This window comes from Pseudophryne corroboree, chromosome 5, assembly GCF_028390025.1.
Source record: "Pseudophryne corroboree isolate aPseCor3 chromosome 5, aPseCor3.hap2, whole genome shotgun sequence".
In the NCBI taxonomy this organism is placed as follows: Eukaryota; Metazoa; Chordata; class Amphibia; order Anura; family Myobatrachidae; genus Pseudophryne; species Pseudophryne corroboree.
The window spans coordinates 725,364,920-725,380,987 of NC_086448.1; positions in this window are offsets into that span (position 1 = coordinate 725,364,920).

Genomic DNA, 16,068 nt, shown 5'->3' on the forward strand with positions numbered 1-16,068 from the left:
CCCATCAATAGTAGGGGGATATCATTCATAACAGATTATAATAGCCAACATAAACAGATTGAAAAAATTCTGAGGCAACACTGGGATATTTTGAGTAGGGACCCTATGTTGAAAGAGCATGTATCGGCTCACCCTAGCTTTGTGTATTGAAAAGCAAAAAACCTTAAAGAAAATGTTGTAAGTAGCGTGGTGGTGGCCCCAAAAATGTAAACTAGGGTTAAATCAAAAGGCTTTTATAGATGCGGCATGTGCATTATGTGCCGAAGTTGTAAAGGCAGTGGAAATAAAATAACGGAATATAGGTCCACACAGACCAATTTGACTTATCCCATTAGACAATTCTTGACTTGTTCTACTAAGAATTGTGTATACCTTTTGGAGTGTGTTTGTGGCACACAGTATGTAGGACGTACAACCAGGGCGTTAAAGGTTAGGATGGCTGAGCACGTCCGCAATATTAAAAAAGGCCTTGAGACGCACAGTGTGTCTCAACACTTTAAAAATGTTCATAATTGTAATATTAGTCATCTTACAAACTTCTGCGCCATTATGAGTATTCATTCCAATTGGCGCAAGAATGACGATGAAGAAAGACTAGCGAAAGCAGAAATGAGGAAGATCTACGAACTAAAAACATTATATCCAAAGGGTCTCAATTTAGATTTTGAGACCAAGTGGTTTCTGTAGATCTTTCCAGGGTCTGAAAAAATGTCCTAATATCTGTAGAACACTACTAACCCCTACTACAACAATTAATTGAGAGAGTGTCATCATTTTTAGATTAAAAATAAAATCCTATTAAGACACCTATGGAAATTATTGTAATACCTATATAGGGAAAAATAAATAAGCACATGATTAGTAGAAATAAGAGTATGGGGTTATATCTTATTATACCTATTAAATTCCGTGATGATATAATGTATTTTGTATGGATATATAATACAAGAGGCTCTATATATAATATTAACATTTGCCTTTGTTTCTATTATACACGGACGTGGTTATGCGGTTCAATGGAGAGCACTGGACTTCCGCATTTGCGGTCCATTAACCGGAAGTATGACGCTACAAGAGAGAGACACTTCCGGCTGTTAGTTGCTGCAGATGACGGGAACATGGGACGTGCGGTCTCTAAGGAAACCAACATACACAAGGCGGAGAAGGGTTTCCGGCCGCTGCAGATGACGTGAACAAGGGACGTGTGGTTGCCAAGGAAACCAACATACACAAGACGGAGACGGGTTTCCGGCCGGACACACGTGGTGTCATGTGACACATAGACTCTCTGGAAATTGTGGTTGTTTTCACCCGGGAAGAGGGTTGTTTCCCCATAATGAAAGATGTTTGCAGTGATCTGTATCAGATTTTCCTTTTAACCAATTATATGAAATAACGTTTCGTATGGATTTATGTTAGTTATTTAAGAACAGTAGACAGCTGAATATGGTGATGTATATACATGTAAACATTTTATACTATTTATAGATCCAAATGTGGAGAGTATAATTGTTTTTAGGAATAGTGGAACCTGATTGGCTGTAGCGAATATGTGTTTTAGTCAGACAGGTATAAAAAGACCAGGGGGTCACTTCCACTGTATACCCTGAGGAAGGATTTTAAATCCGAAACGCGTTGGTTTATTGGAAGGAGGACCCTGGACAGCTATCTTCCATGGTGGTAGGCATTGCTTTGTGGGTAATTTTTCCCTTAGGAATTTTTCCAAATTGGTGAAAGTGACCTTATCCATCCTACCGGTACCAGTGGAAGTGGCCTTTTGTTCTTTTAAACAGGGTACCCCTTTGTTGTTGTTTTATCATTTTATGAACTGTTTTTATCCCTATTGTTTGGGGAGATAACCTTTTGAATAAAAAAAAGACATTTTTTTGCACCATATCTGCTGTCATTGGAAACTTTTTGTGTGGAGAGAACGGAATGGCCGTAGACCCATAACAGAAGTGGAGAAAGATACCTTTCATTGCACATAGGGCTTATATTCAAGGTAAGCCTGGTGTAGATAAGTCGTGGATTAGAGGATTGTTTAAAGTACTAAAGAAACCTTTATGTGAACGCATCACATTTAACACAGGTCAGTTGCCGGGAGTGACGACCTTGGAAATTATTGGTGGACATATCTAGAACAACTAACAAACATGCTGTATAATATGTTTTTTGTTTGAGGAACAAGAGTCCCACCCATTTGGAACGTATACATAGCATCGCTGGGAGATCGCCTCTTTTTTTACAAATTTGTGTCTATAAAGGAGTTGTGTTCCTTTTTGGAGATCTGCCGAGTTGAAGCTAGGGCGCAAGTTACTCTTTATCTATTTTGAATATTGTTGATTGACACCACCACTGTGACTGGCTGGACTGATGCAGCATTAGACACTGACTACACTGGACTGGACTGAGCAGCACAACCCAGCACAAGACTCGCCACCCCACTTTTCCGCCCCCACACAGACACTGAGGACGGAGACACATCCTCTCACTGCACTCTCCGAGACTGGAGTGAAAATGGCTGCGACGCGCGGATCCTTATATGGAATCCACATCCTGCGAGAATCCAACAGCGTGATGATGATGTTTTGCCTCGTTCGGGTTTCCGAGTCAGGCGGGAAAACCCGAGCCTGGCTCGGATCCGGACTTGAATGGTGAAGTTCGGTACAGCTCGGTTCTCTGAGAACCGAACCCGCTCATCTCTACTTATAATGAGAAATGTGCTTTGGCCGAATTTATTAAAAAACAATTGTGAAATAATACTGCAGTGAGCCCTGTGATAATTACACCAGAACAAGCTGGCGTAATTACAGAGCTCACTGCATATTCTGTATTTCTGCACAGCTTTGTCAGCCCCTAGACAGAGAAAGCTGTGTGAGAAGCAGGCAGTGTGATCAGCTTTGTGTGTCAATGGACACACAAGCTGATCACAGTAAAAATTAAAATAAAAAAAATGTATAAAATAAATAAATAAATATCTCCTATATAATAGCCCAGATCTGTCACTCTGTGACTGTGTGGATAACGCTGGGTGTGGCTCGGAGCTCTCATTGGGTTAGCAGCAGGTCTGTCACACCCAGTCCTCAGCTGATTGGGTGAGAAACGCCCTCCCACACAGGTTACATCCAATGGGAGGCTCTGCCCTTTGGCTGCTGTGTGTTCCCAGAGCAGGATTAACAATGGGGCTGATGGAACTGCAGCTCCAGGTCCACACACCAAAATAGACCCACTGCATCTGCAGCAACATACCCTCCAACAATTTACACATAAAAATCAGTACAAATTCGAAAAGGGGGTGTGGCCATAGGTACAGAGGTGTGGCCACGTCCCTTATCCAATACTTTCAATGGAAGTTTGGAGAGCCAGAAATCGGTACATACTGTACCTTAAAAAAAAGGTATTGTACCTGCCAAAAAAGTTTGGTTGGAGACTATGCCACTGCATCTGCAGCAAGTCTCTGCGCTGTAGATAGGGGAAAAAAAATCCTTTTACTGCAGCATCCTATGTCCTGCTGCCAGTCTGCCTGCCCCCTCCGGCATCAACAATCCCCACTTCCTAGCCACGGCGCAGGTGGAACAAAAGCTGCTGCGGCCACCAGCATAGATATGTATGAAAGCGCCGCAGCGGAGGAGAAGCAGGAGAAGCATTACCCGTCCCTCCCCCACTCGCAGTACCTCCGGGCCCCATACACGGCACCCCCACACCCCACCCTCCACCACTCGCAGTGGCTCTGGATCCCCTCCCCCACCCGCCACACCACCGCACCCGTGACCTCCCCCATCCGCGGTGACTCCGGACCCCACCCGCAGCACCCACCCCTCCCCTACCCATGGCAACCCCATATCCCCTCCCCCATCCGTGTCTCCCCAGCACTCTCCACTCCTCCAACCACAGCACCTACTAGGTGATGCATCAGGCCCTGCGTGCTCTGTTCACGCTGTTGCAAGTGGCTATGACCCCTTAACCAATGCACGCCCTTTGTCCGTGCAATATTTAACCACTCACACAATTATGATTGGAGGTAATATTCCATATAATACAAATATTGCACACCACAAGGGCGTGCAAGGGCTAAGGGGGCATAGCCCCTTACGACGGTGTGAAGAGCACCCGTAGGGCGCGATTAATCACCTAGTTTATATATCATACTCACCTACTGTACCCTGGGATTCGGCGATCAGGGCTTCAGTGTGGGAGCTTCCTACTGCTGCACTGACCCCTATTGCAGTAAAGCGATGCTGCAAAGCAACAGCTAATTTTAAATCAGCAGAGGTTACAGCAGCAGGGAGCCTCAATGACTGGCAGCATCGCAGGGAAACAGTAGTATCGCAGGGACAGAGCTTTCTCACAAGCTCTGTCTCTGCATAAGATAATTGAAACATCAGTGCGATGTAATCAATTATCGCACTGTGGATTGGGCCGATATTATCAAAGCACATTCGCATCCTCAGATGCAGATGGTGATAAATTGGCCCTTTAGTGCAAAACAAGGGTACTCATGTGCCAAATGTATATGTAGTATAGAATGCAACCAGAGGCGTTGGAACAGGGGGGGCAAGGGGGCTTGCCCCATCTAAACAAGGCAGAGGTGACGATGCCCAGTGCGGGGGAACGCTTACTTCTGGATCTCCGTGGGCAGCTTTACCATTCCAAGCGCTTTGCTGCTGCAGGCTGATGTCCCATCCGCTGTCCTAGTCAGCTGTCACTCTGAATATTCACTGATGCATTACTGAGAGGAGGCGTGGCTGTGGTCCTGGGATTTCCCAGCAGGCTCAGCATGGCCATGCGTCCTCCCAGTAATGCATCAGTGATTACTCAGAGAGACAGAGCCAGCTAGGAGGACAACAGATGGGAAACAGCACCCTGCGGTGAAGCCACCCATATGGATCCGGAGGTGAGTGATTACCCGCACTGGGGGAGAGACAGATAGGGAGGGAGGGGGAGGCTGGCAGCACAGCACAATGCAGGGTGATGCTAGCAGCGGCACCACTGTGTAACAGGAAGGATTTTCCTGTACATTACAGAAATAGGGGCGCCAAAATGGCATTTTATCTTTGGCCCCTCCCCCCAAACTAAAACATTGTGGTGCTCCTGAACGCCACCAGACATTCCAATATTTTGCACGGGTGGTCTTCAGTATGCCGAATGTCGGGATCCCGGCGCACAGTATACCGGCGCTGGAATCCCGACACCCGGCATACCGACAGATATTCTCCCTCGTGGGAGTCCACGACCCCCCTGGAGGGAGAATAAAATAGCGTGGCACACGTAGCGTGCCACCGTGCCCGCAGCGTGGAGAGCACAGCGAGCCCGCAAGGGGCTCCTTTGCGCTCGCCATACTGTCGGTATGCCGGCGGTCGGGCTCCCAGCACCGGTATGCTGGTCGCTGGGAGCCCGGCCGCCGGCATACCATACTACACTCATTTTGCACCATTGCTGATGACAATGTCTATGCATTTAAATCCACAATTATCTACATATTTCCCTGTAATTTGTATTATTATTATTATTATTATTATTATTATTATTATTATCCTTTATTTATATGGCGCCACAAGGGTTCCGCAGCGCCCAATTACAGAGTACAAATGCACATAAAAAAAATAGGAAAACAGTGACTTACAGTTGAAGACAATATAGGACAAGTACAGGGCAACTAAGCATAACTCACCAGTAAACATAGAGATAAGTTCCAGGTGGTCAAAAAACTGCGGGATCTGGGCAGTTGAGGATTATTAAAGTAAGAAAAGTATAAGCACATGAGGGAAGAGGGCCCTACTCGTGAGAGCTTACATTTTAAGGGGAGGGGTAGACAGACAGGGGTGACACAGATGGGGTACATAGAGAGCGTGGAACAGAGGGTTAGGATGAGATTTGGCTGGGTTTGGTAAAGAAATGGGTCTTAAGAGCCCGTTTGAAGTTTTGTAGAGAGGTGGAGAGTCTGAGGGGGAGAGGTAAAGAATTCCAGAGAAAGGGAGCAGCACGTGAAAAATCTTGGAGATAGGAGTGGGAGGAAGTAATCAGAAGACAGGAGAGTCGGCGTGCATTAGCAGAGCGAAGAGGACGGGTGGGAGAGTAAAGGGAGATAAGGTCAGAGATGTAGATGGGAGTGGAGTGGGTGAGTGCTTTGTAAGTGAGTGTGAGAAGTTTGAATTGGATTCTGAAAAGGAAGGGAAGCCAGTGGAGGGCCTGTAGGAGAGGGGAGGTAGACGTAGTGCGTTTAGTGAGGAAGATGAGCCGGGCAGCAGCATTGAGGATAGATTGGAGTGGAGAGAGGTAATTGTCAGGGAGGCCAGTTAAGAGGAGATTACAGTAGTCCAGTCTGGAAATAATCAGTGAGTGAATAATGATCTTAGTGGCATCCTGGGTGAGAAAAGGTCTGATTCTAGAAATGTTTTTGAGATGAAAATGACAGGTTTGTGAGAGGTGCTGAATGTGTGGTTTGAAGGAGAGGGAGGAGTCAAGCATTACGCCAAGACAGCGTACTTGGGGGCTAGGGGAGATAGTCGTGCCATCAATGGATAATGAGATTGTGGGAGGTGAGGCTGTGCGGGAGGGTGGGAAGATGATCAGCTCAGTCTTAGACATGTTGAGTTTAAGAAAGCGCTGAGACATCCAAGAAGAGATAGAAGAAAGACAGTTTGAGGTACGAGTGAGGAGAGCCGTGGAGAGATCAGGGGAGGAGAGGTAGATTTGAGTGTCATCAGCATAGAGGTGGTATTGGAAGTTAAAAGAACTAATGAGTTCACCTAAAGAGGACGTATAGAGAGAGAAAAGGAGAGGACCAAGAACAGAGCCTTGGGGGACACCAACAGTTAGTGGAAGTGGGGGGGAGGTAGCATCATGAGAGGAGACAGAGAAGGAACGATCAGAGAGGTAGGAGGACAGCCAGGAGAGGGCAGTATCACGCAGACCAAGAGAGTAAAGGATTTGCAGAAGGAGAGGGTGGTCCACAGTGTCAAAAGCAGCAGAGAGGTCAGGAAGAATAAGCAGAGAGTAGTGGCCCTTAGATTTGGCTGCATGGAGGTCATTGCAGACTTTTGTGAGGGCAGTTTCAGTGGAGTGGAGAGAACGGAAACCAGACTGGAATGGGTCAAGCAGTGAGTGAGAGGAAAGAAAGGCAGCGAGGCGATTATAGACAATACGCTCAAGAAGTTTGGAGGCAAAGGGGAGGAGAGAGATGGGTCGATAGTTGGAGAGAGTGTTAGGATCAAGGGTAGGTTTTTTTAAGAATAGGGGAGACAAGAGCATGCTTGAAGGCAGAGGGGACAGTGCCTGATGAAAGGGAGAGATTGAGAAGGTGGGCAAGATGGGAACAGGCAGAAGGGGAGAGGTAGCGGAGGAGGTGGGAGGGGATAGGGTCGAGCGGGGAGGTTGTGGGGGGGGAGGAACGGATGAGGGCCATGACTTCCTCGCCAGATACATGGGAGAAATTTACCAATACATACCTGCCAGTACTGTGCTCACAGAAACCACCTGTCCCGGCAAAGAGAAATCTCCTAGACTTTCTTCTTGAGTTGCAAACATATGTTGGGAGGCAAATGCACATGCACAGAACAGTTGTAATGGCAAACAGACTGACTGCTGTCAGGAACCGTTCCAGGGTGCTAATTCAGACTGTATGAAAACGCAGCCTAGCAATCAGGTCTGAATTATCCTCTATGACTGACCAGGGAGGAGCAAGCAATACAATGCATTATGGGAGAAAACTGTAAGAGACAAGTGTCTTCATTACTTTTCTCCAGCTCTGTATATAGCAAATGCATAACACCATCCATAGATGGCAATAAGATTTATGAAGCCGTGGAGAGAGATAAATTGCACAGTGATAAATTACTAACCAATCGGCTCCTAACTGTCATTTTTCAAACCCAGCCTGTAACATGGCAGTTAGGAGCTGTTGGGTTTGTACTTGATCACAGTGAAATTTATCATTTTCCAAGGCTTGATAAATCTGTTCCCTATGTTTTGAACAAAAGATGAGAGAAGTGATGCTTCTATTATTTCTTTAAATTGCAAAACTGCATAGCCTCCATTGTGAACTTCAGCTATGGGGGCTGCAGGAACATGAGAAGCTCAGTGATAAAAATCTACTAATAGTATATATGGGAGGTCATTCCGAGTCGTTCGCTCGGAAAATTTCTTCGCATCGCAGCGTTTTTCCGCTTAGTGCGCATGCGCAATGTCCGCACTGCGACTGCGCCAAGTAAATTTGCTATGAAGATAGGATTTTTACTCACGGCTTTTTCTTCGCTCAGGCGATCGTAGTGTGATTGACAGGAAATGGGTGTTTCTGGGCGGAAACAGGCCGTTTTATGGGCGTGTGGGAAAAAACGCTACCGTTTCCGGAAAAAACGCAGGAGTGGCTGGAGAAACGGGGGAGTGTCTGGGCGAACGCTGGGTGTGTTTGTGACGTCAAACCAGGAACGACAAGCACTGAACTGATCGCAGATGCCGAGTAAGTCTGAAGCTACTCAGAAACTGCTACGAGGTGTGTAATCGCAATATTGCGAATACGTCGTTCGCAATTTTAAGTTGCTAAGATTCACTCCCAGTAGGCGGCGGCTTAGCGTGAGCAACTCTGCTAAAATCGCCTTGCGAGCGAACAACTCGGAATGACCTCCTTGGTGAGATGAAAATGTATGCTTTCTCCTGCTAAAAAGTTAGGTAGCTCCAGTGTATTTACTACGGATTCATTTGAATCATTCTGATATTTCTATGGAAGAATATAGCCCATAAAAAATAGATACTTTTCTGTGTCCAGGGCGCTAAACTAACAAATAATTATATAGTAAAATATGGATACAATAATACATCCCTTAAATACGGGGTCAGATGATAAATTCTCTTCCACCGTTGATTCTATGAGGTATTCAGTAGGCTTGGGATCTTTATGATCTTGATAGAGAGATTCACTGAAGCTCATAGAAGGGGAACAGAAAAAATAACACAATGTGTAGTAGAGATGAGCGGGTTCGGTTTCTTTGAATCCGAACCCGCACGAACTTCACTTTTTTTTTCACGGGTCCGAGCGACTCGGATCTTCCCGCCTTGCTCGGTTAACCCGAGCGCGCCCGAACGTCATCATGACGCTGTCGGATTCTCGCGAGACTCGGATTCTATATAAGGAGCCGCGCGTCGCCGCCATTTTCACACGTGCATTGAGATTGATAGGGAGAGGACGTGGCTGGCGTCCTCTCCATTAGAATAGATTAGAAGAGAGAGAGAGAGAGAGAGAGATTGTGCAGACAGAGTTTACCACAGTGACCAGTGCAGTTGTTGTTAAGTTAACTTTTATTTAATATATCCGTTCTCTGCTATATCCGTTCTCTGCCTGAAAAAAACGATACACAGCAGTCACACAGTGTGACTCAGTCTGTGTGCACTCAGCTCAGCCCAGTGTGCTGCACATCAATGTATAAAAGCTTATAATAATTGTGGGGGAGACTGGGGAGCACTGCAGGTTGTTATAGCAGGAGCCAGGAGTACATAATATTATATTAATTTAAAATTAAACAGTGCACACTTTTGCTGCAGGAGTGCCACTGCCAGTGTGACTAGTGGTGACCAGTGCCTGACCACCAGTATAGTAGTATATTGTTGTATACTATCTCTTTATCAACCAGTCTATATTAGCAGCAGACACAGTACAGTGCGGTAGTTCACGGCTGTGGCTACCTCTGTGTCGGCAGTCGGCACTCGGCAGGCAGTCCGTCCATCCATAATTGTATAATTATATACCACCTAACCGTGGTATTTTTTTTTCTTTATTTATACCGTCGTCATAGTCATACTAGTTGTTACGAGTATACTACTATCTCTTTATCAACCAGTGTACAGTGCGGTAGTTCACGGCTGTGGCTACCTCTGTGTCGGCAGTCGGCAGGCAGTCCGTCCATCCATAATTGTATTATAATATATACCACCTAACCGTGGTTTTTTTTTCATTCTTTATACCGTCATAGTGTCATACTAGTTGTTACGAGTATACTACTATCTCTTTATCAACCAGTGTACAGTGCGGTAGTTCACGGCTGTGGCTACCTCTGTGTCGGCAGTCGGCAGGCAGTCCGTCCATCCATAATTGTATTATAATATATACCACCTAACCGTGGTTTTTTTTTCATTCTTTATACCGTCATAGTCAGTCATACTAGTTGTTACGAGTATACTACTATCTCTTTATCAACCAGTGTACAGTGCGGTAGTTCACGGCTGTGGCTACCTCTGTGTCGGCACTCGGCAGGCAGTCCGTCCATCCATAATTGTATTATAATATATACCACCTAACCGTGGTTTTTTTTTCATTCTTTATACCGTCATAGTGTCATACTAGTTGTTACGAGTATACTACTATCTCTTTATCAACCAGTGTACAGTGCGGTAGTTCACGGCTGTGGCTACCTCTGTGTCGGCAGTCGGCAGGCAGTCCGTCCATCCATAATTGTATTATAATATATACCACCTAACCGTGGTTTTTTTTTCATTCTTTATACCGTCATAGTGTCATACTAGTTGTTACGAGTATACTACTATCTCTTTATCAACCAGTGTACAGTGCGGTAGTTCACGGCTGTGGCTACCTCTGTGTCGGAACTCGGCAGGCAGTCCGTCCATCCATAATTGTATTATTATAATATATACCACCTAACCGTGTTTTTTTTTTCATTCTTTATACCGTCATAGTCAGTCATACTAGTTGTTACGAGTATACTACTATCTCTTTATCAACCAGTGTACAGTGCGGTAGTTCACGGCTGTGGCTACCTCTGTGTCGGCACTCGGCAGGCAGTCCGTCCAACCATAATTGTATTATAATATATACCACCTAACCGTGGTTTTTTTTTCATTCTTTATACCGTCGTCATACTAGTTGTTACGAGTATACTACTATCTCTTTATCAACCAGTGTACAGTGCGGTAGTTCACTGAGGATGATGATGAGGTGGACATCTTGCCTCTGTAGAGCCAGTTTGTGCAAGGAGAGATTAATTGCTTCTTTTTTGGGGGGGGTCCAAACCAACCCGTCATATCAGTCACAGTCGTGTGGCAGACCCTGTCACTGAAATGATGGGTTGGTTAAAGTGTGCATGTCCTGTTTTGTTTATACAACATAAGGGTGGGTGGGAGGGCCCAAGGATAATTCCATCTTGCACCTCTTTTTTCTTTTCTTTTTCTTTGCATCATGTGCTGATTGGGGAGGGTTTTTTGGAAGGGACATCCTGCGTGACACTGCAGTGCCACTCCTAGATGTGCCCGGTGTTTGTGTCGGCCACTAGGGTCGCTAATCTTACTCACACAGTCAGCTACCTCATTGCGCCTCTTTTTTTCTTTGCGTCATGTGCTGTTTGGGGAGGGTTTTTTGGAAGGGCCATCCTGCGTGACACTGCAGTGCCACTCCTAGATGGGCCCGGTGTTTGTGTCGGCCACTAGGGTCGCTAATCTTACTCACACAGCTACCTCATTGCGCCTCTTTTTTTCTTTGCGTCATGTGCTGTTTGGGGAGGGTTTTTTGGAAGGGACATCCTGCGTGACACTGCAGTGACACTCCTAGATGGGCCCGGTGTTTGTGTCGGCCACTAGGGTCGCTTATCTTACTCACACAGCGACCTCGGTGCAAATTTTAGGACTAAAAATAATATTGTGAGGTGTGAGGTATTCAGAATAGACTGAAAATGAGTGTAAATTATGGTTTTTGAGGTTAATAATACTTTGGGATCAAAATGACCCCCAAATTCTATGATTTAAGCTGTTTTTTAGTGTTTTTGGAAAAAAACACCCGAATCCAAAACACACCCGAATCCGACAAAAATAATTCGGTGAGGTTTTGCCAAAACGCGTTCGAACCCAAAACACGGCCGCGGAACCGAACCCAAAACCAAAACACAAAACCCGAAAAATTTCAGGCGCTCATCTCTAATGTGTAGTCCAGTTATAACAAATATTCGGATCTTCCAACACTGAGCACAGAAAGCGGAGTATACCCCACTCACACTATATCAGGTAAATATAATCATATGAAGGTATCTTTAATAGACAAAAGAACTTTCACATCCTTATATGTATCATGGTTAATACGGGTAAGTAAGTCTCCAAATCTAGGTTCGAATAAGGGTGCGTACCCCACTCACAGTAAATCGGGGAAGTACAATCTCATAAAGATATCTTTTAATGGATCAAAGAAATCCTCATATCCCACAAGGTTTTAATATCTGTAATGCATTGAAGCTACGGTGGAAGAGAATTTATCATCTGACCCCATATTTAAGGGATGTATTATTGTATCCGTATTTTACTATATAATTCTTTGTTAGTTTAGCGCCCTGGACACAGAAAAGTCTCTATGTTTTTTGGGTATGCTAGTTAAATGTGGTGAAATTTATTTTGATACTTTTAGTGTACGGGCAGCTTCGCTCCAAGTAGATGAGTTCACCAACCTTCCTTTTCTGAATATAGCCCATAGTTGCCGACTTCCTGTCTGTTCTCCCCGGGAGAGAGCAGCCAGGTCGGCTCAGCTGGAGGGCAGTACGGGGGTGTGATGAACCACAGGGGGCAGGGTGGAGGCGTGGTTATAAAATGGAGGCGGTATAGGTTGCATGGTAGCTGCGATCATGTCATCATAGCCACGCCCCCACTATACAAAGCCGAGATTACTGGCATTATACAGCTGGAGGCGTGGCTACAATGACACGATTCAGCAAGAATCATGTCATCGGTCACCTGGACCAACCACTGGCAGGGGTGCAGCTCAAATTAGGAAATTACATACATAGATATTTAGAACATCGCGCTGTGTGCACAATGCCTTGGGACTTCTTCAAGATCTTGGATCTTGGGACTTAACGCGTTGATACCGCACTCCTGAAAACATATACTGGTGTACCACCACGGAAAGCTGAAAGCACGATCACCGTCCACTACCCACCCTGCTATTACATCTATCCGGAGAGGTGGTGAACTTCTGCAGCCATAGGTAATCCAGCACCGCAGCTATTGGCCGATCAGTAAATATCGGAGCCCGCAGTGAGCGCACCTTGGCTGAGAGTCTGCAGTTCCACCTATCAGGATATCCAGGGCCGGTTCTTGGGATTGTGGCGCCCCGGGCGAAGTATAGGGGCGTGGCTTCAAATGGGGGCGTGGTCAGTTACGCCCCCATTTATGCCCCTGTAGCGACGCTGAAAGATAAAATAAAAAAAAAGTATACTTACCATCCCCGTTCCTGATCCAGACTGCTGCAGACCTCCTCCGCCGGCGCCGCTCTTCTTCTCTCCTTTCCTCGATCTATGGGAGAGACGTTATTATGTCTCTCCCATAGAACAGCATAGACACTAGAGGTCAATTATGACCCCTAGTGTCTGTGCCACTATGCTGTGCGGTGCGCGATGACGTCATCGCGCACCGCACAGCAAAGGTCCTCTACATGAAGGGAAACTAGACAGTAGCGTCTAGTTTCCCTTCATGGAGAGAACCTTTGCTGTGCAGTGCGCGATGACGTCATCGCGCACCGCACAACTAAGGTCCTCTCAATGAAGGGAAACTAGACGCTACGCGTCTGGTTCCCTTCAAAGCGGGGGGCACAGCGGGGCACTGCGGGGGGCACAGTGGCGGTTCTTGCCCTGGTGCGGCGCCCTCCGGATGGCGCCGGCGCCCTCCGGAAGGCGGCGCCCCGGGCAAAAGTACCGCTTGCCCGTGGCAAGAACCGCCACTGAGGATATCCCATCACGGCATACATCACACGGGGCGGTGACGGACTCACCACCGGGTGAAGAAAGGGACGGATACTTCATCCTAGCAGGAAGAAACAGTGGTAACTATAAATACTGCTTTCAGTTTCACACTGAACTGTTTCTATTACAGCCGGGATGCCGGCATACAAAGTAGCAATTCCGTGTGTGGACCCAGTATCAAAGACTGTTCAATACAGTGTTACACACTGCTTACTCAGGACTTCAGCATTTATTCACATAAAGTGTTACCAAGGCAGCTATTTAATTAATTATACATATTCTATGCTAATTAGGGACTATTCCCTTATTCAAGTTAAAACTGGCTATATGCATGCTTGAAAGGTGATCAATATTTTAGATTTTAGATGTTTGTTTTTATGTATATGTATATGTAATAAATGTTATTTGAGATATTTGCGGACGTCTCCCGATCTCATCACTGATTTATACAGAGCCACTCTTATAATATATATATTTTTTCCTTATATTTTTTTATATATATAACTCAATATTGCTTATATCTATTAAAGTAAAAAAACCAGTAACACACAGCGCGATGTTTTAAATATCTATGTATGTACCATTATGCCTAAGACTCTAACTAAGTCTTGAAAACATACGCTGCAGTGTGTTGAATTTTTCTTTTATATACATATTCATCTGTGAGATATTTTTATTAGCGCCAGGAGGGTGGAATTGGCATACCACCAAGAGACAAGTTCTCTTTATCCTTTTCAAATTAGGAAATTAGGCAACTTACCTGTAGCGGGGGTCAGGAGGGACACTTGATTTTTGGGAGCCTCCTGGCCATTCCGGGAGAGAAGGTAAGTATAATATAGCCTCAGTCTTTAAGGCACCCTAACAGTCCAGGTTTTCACGATATTCATGCTTGAGCACAGATGGTTAATCAAAATAGCTGAGGTACTAATTGAACCACGTGTGCTCTATTATAGCTATCCTTAAAGACTGGACTGTTAGTGTGCCTAGGACCAAGGTTGAGAAACGCTGATAAAGCCCTTTTTTTTGTGGGTAACGTGTTTTATAGCAAAATCCTAAATATATAGAGCAAGTTATTTCTAGAGGTATGCTGCAGAAAAAAAAAGTAAAATATGAATAAACCCTTGAAAAAAAAGCTAGACAACATTGCCGTACAAAATATACATTTGCAGAATGCTCATTATATACCACTTTGCTAATTTACCTTTTTTGCTTTTCTAATATAGCACATGTAAAAGTAGCAGTTTGAGAAAATTCCCAAAGACATTGTCAAACATATTTCAGTAAGCAGTAAATGAACCCTACTCATACCATAAATCATTAATGTTTAATTACCAGCCAAAGCTTCAATAAAGTCACTGGCTTGGAAAGTCTAAGATACTCAAAGGATAGTTCTAGCAAATTTGGCATGCATGGCTGAATTGTGTACTTAATTACTGTTTATGCTTCGGCAGTATCCAGGCAGTTGTATGCAATAAATAGAACAGTGTCACAGTGGCCAGATGGTTTTAGGTTTTTTCCAAGGGAATCTGATGATTTTAAGCTTAAATGACTAACAATATACATTATTTTACTTTTTAAAACTCAGGATGAGAACATATGCTTAAGCCAGTGGCTAGTTATAAAAGCACAGTGTTCATAGAATACTATATTTCACATGTAACACATACATGCTACAGATATGAGGAGTGAAGGCAGATTTGACAGTGAGTTGGATTTGGACCAGTGCGAAAATCAGTCTGTGAGCATATTTGTTGATCCTGAAATTATCCTCACTTTTTTTTTTTTAAATAATGTAATTTGAAAACAATGCATGCAAAATACTGGATAACAGTACTGTGAGTTATACCTCTTTCTTAAATGCAGCTAAATCTCAGGTTAGATGCGCATCAACCCAAGATTTCTGCATGTGTGAATGCAAAAACTGCTCTTTACCAGGGTTGGGGCTGAGACCTTGGAATTTGTCTTTTAGAGCCAGCAAATTCCTGGCAGCATGTCTCAAAGAGGCTTAATTGAACAGTGGGAAAAGAGAATTCTGTACATTAATCAGGGCATATTTACCTACTCTCCCAGAAGTTGCGGAAAACTCAATTTTCAGGTAGTCCCCCACACCCCCACAAGAGTCCTCAAGTCCTACTGCAATACCGCCCGTTTCCTAGTGAAGCAGACAGGATGAGGAGATTATGCTGGGAATCCCAGCATCGTATGGAGGGGGCAGTACTAAATGATGCAAAATATCATCATTTAGCCCACCTCTTTTTTGCAAAATCATGACATTTTGCCTGGTCACACCCCCTGATGTTGCCAGTAGTGTCTCCTCAACGACATTCTCCCAGAGAGGAGA